The sequence below is a fragment of the Arachis duranensis genome, chromosome 2, assembly GCF_000817695.3.
Source record: "Arachis duranensis cultivar V14167 chromosome 2, aradu.V14167.gnm2.J7QH, whole genome shotgun sequence".
In the NCBI taxonomy this organism is placed as follows: Eukaryota; Viridiplantae; Streptophyta; class Magnoliopsida; order Fabales; family Fabaceae; genus Arachis; species Arachis duranensis.
The window spans coordinates 8,064,937-8,067,688 of record NC_029773.3 but is presented as its reverse complement, the minus strand read 5'-3'; the positions used below and the strand labels follow the sequence as shown (position 1 = coordinate 8,067,688).

At 36.0% G+C, this 2,752-nt stretch overlaps 1 protein-coding gene across 7 annotated transcripts in view; it reads left to right on the top strand.

Moving 5' to 3' along the window:
- Nucleotides 1-2,752, top strand: part of LOC107473318 (uncharacterized) — a 74,130-nt gene that overhangs the window by 55,727 nt on the left and 15,651 nt on the right. The window lies entirely within an intron of this gene.

Here is a 2,752-nt window from a genome sequence, read left to right as displayed (position 1 = left end):
ATAATTGATATTTTTAAATTTAAATAATTATTAATTAGTTTGTATTTATTATATCATATATTTAATAATTTATTACAAAAATATTAATATAATAAATAAAATTTAAAAAAGATATTATTTAAAGAATAAAAATAAATAAACTCCTAACTAATTTGAATTTAGAGACAATTAGATCATTGTCCATTTCTAAATCTGATGTTAGCATTTTCTATTCAGAGTGGATAGAAAAACATCTACAAAGATCGGATTTTTTATTTTAATAAATAAAATAAATATAATAACTATCAAAATAAATAATTTAAAAAATATTTACCGATTTAAATTTTTCAGTCTTATCTCGTTTACAGTGTAAACGAGATGACATTTCATGTATTTGTAAACGAGATACATGAATTGTCTATCTCGTTTACAGTGTAAACAAGATACATAGAAGACAACGACAATAGCTATAAAAGGATGTGGAACCCTTGGTATTCTTCACAAACTTTTTCTATCAATTTTCTGTCTCGTATTTCTCACAAAAATAAGGCATCAATGGCCAGTAATAATCCATACATAGTTATGCTTGTTTATCCTAATTGTCGTATGAGAAATGACGAAAATGGGGTGATATTTGAGTGTAAGGATCCGATATTATTTCGCACTCAGCGTGTGAATACGTTGTCGGATTTGAAGAGTTTGATATTAAGCAAATTCGGTGGTACTAGATTCCGGAATGATATGGATGAGATCGAGCGGCTGGAAGGCCTTTGTCCACTAGATTCCTCCTAGAAACCTATCACTAAATCATTTAACTACATTCTTATCACTTCAGGAGTATCCTAACAATGACCACATACTTAGATTAAACAAAAGGAATGCAATTAACCTCGAAGTCGCCCACCCTAGCATCTCGTTCAGTTTGTTGATGTCTCCGTCGTTCTCCGTCTGGCGCGCCATCACCGTATCAGTCTAAAATAGGGTATGAAAGGGTCAAAAGAGGGGAGAAAGAGGCTGACTAAGTCAAATTGGGTCCCACAGCCACTGTAAACGACTTCTACTTATAAGCGTACGCAGGGCTTATCTTGTTTACCGTGTAAACGAGATAGCCACGTTGCAGATGACGTGTCTTATCTCGTTTACACTGTAAAAGAAATAAGACGAAAAAATTTAAATCAGTAAATATTTTTTAAATGATTTATTTTAGTAATGATTACATTTATTTTATTTATTAAAATAAAAAATCCCATAAAGATCACGTTGTGTCGCAAAAATAGAGAAAGTGAATCATTTTTATTTTAAAGAATCGCATTGTCATTCTAAAAAATGGTGAAGAACTGGATTCATAATTCATTCCCTAAATTAGTAAATTTACTATACCCTTTATTCCCAACCTCCATCTCTCTTTTTCGGTTTTTCCAATCCCAAAATTTTCAAAATCCTTCATCACCACCACCGCTACCACCCGACTGCCATCACCGCCATCAACACACAAAATCCGGCAGTCACGGACTCTCTCTAACGGTGACTCCAGGCTCTACTTAGCACCATCGATCAGTTGGAAAAGGGGCTACTGTTGGAGTTAGGGGTGTACATAGGTCGGGTGAAAAAGCGGGTTTGATGTGACCCAGATCCAGCCCAAAATATATGCCGGGCCTATTTATTAGACCCGAACCCAGCCTAGACCCGATGAAACCTATACACTTTCGGGACATGATTATACTGGATAAAAACCGGGTGAAAACCGGACCGTTAACATTACATTACATTGATACCTTCTTATAAGCTAGCATGTGAAAATATCCAAATTTACAAAACTCCAACCATTATTTGACATGTTAAAATTCACTTAGAAAAATATAACAAGAACCAACTATTCTCTAAAACTAAATAACCATAATCAATACTAATATTGTCTAATAACACCAAATATTTAAATCAATACAAATAACACAATATTATGCATTAGTCTAAAATCTTATGCATTTTAAACATAAATCATTAACTTATAGTCTTAATAAATAATAACACAAAATATTAAAGTTTACAATACTTAAATTCTACATAAGAATAGCCATCATCCATCACTAATAACACAAAATAGTAACTGTGTATGATGACCGGGCCATAGCCCGAACCGACCTGAAATAATGACCTGAGATCTTTAGCTGGCCCTAAAACACCAAAATAATCCCTAAAATGTTCGAAGCCGGTCGGATTTTCGGGTCGGGCCGAGCCATGCACACCCCTGGTTGGAGTATCTCCATGCCATTTGGTGGGCGACTGGGCGGGGAACCGACTTCTCTTGGACGAAGCAAACTTGCCGCGCGCAGGCCATGGAGCAGGCGACGTCAAGATCGCGCCTTCCTCCGGTGAGCCAATCTCCCCCTCCGCGCGCAGGCCATGGATGCAGTTTGGAGGCTCCCATCTACCTAAATGTGAGAGAGGCAGAGGCAAGAGCATGTACCTTGGGCTTGGAGAGGAACAAGAGTTGTTTCAATTCTTCAGGTGCAATAGAGTTCTTAGCTCTTTTTTTTTGGTTTCCCTGGAGTTCTTAGCTACAACCATGATTAACTATTGATAATAGTACCAAAGACGGATAAAATCTGACTAAAAACTGCAATTGAGATTTTGTTTCATCTTGACCAAAATAATATTTTAATTAAAAAAGAGGTCAGAATTTGAGTGAGGAAGCTATTTGGATTGTGTGTTGATGATGGTAATGGCAATGCTAGTGGTAGTAGTGGTGGTGTGGATGGTTAACGCGATGGTG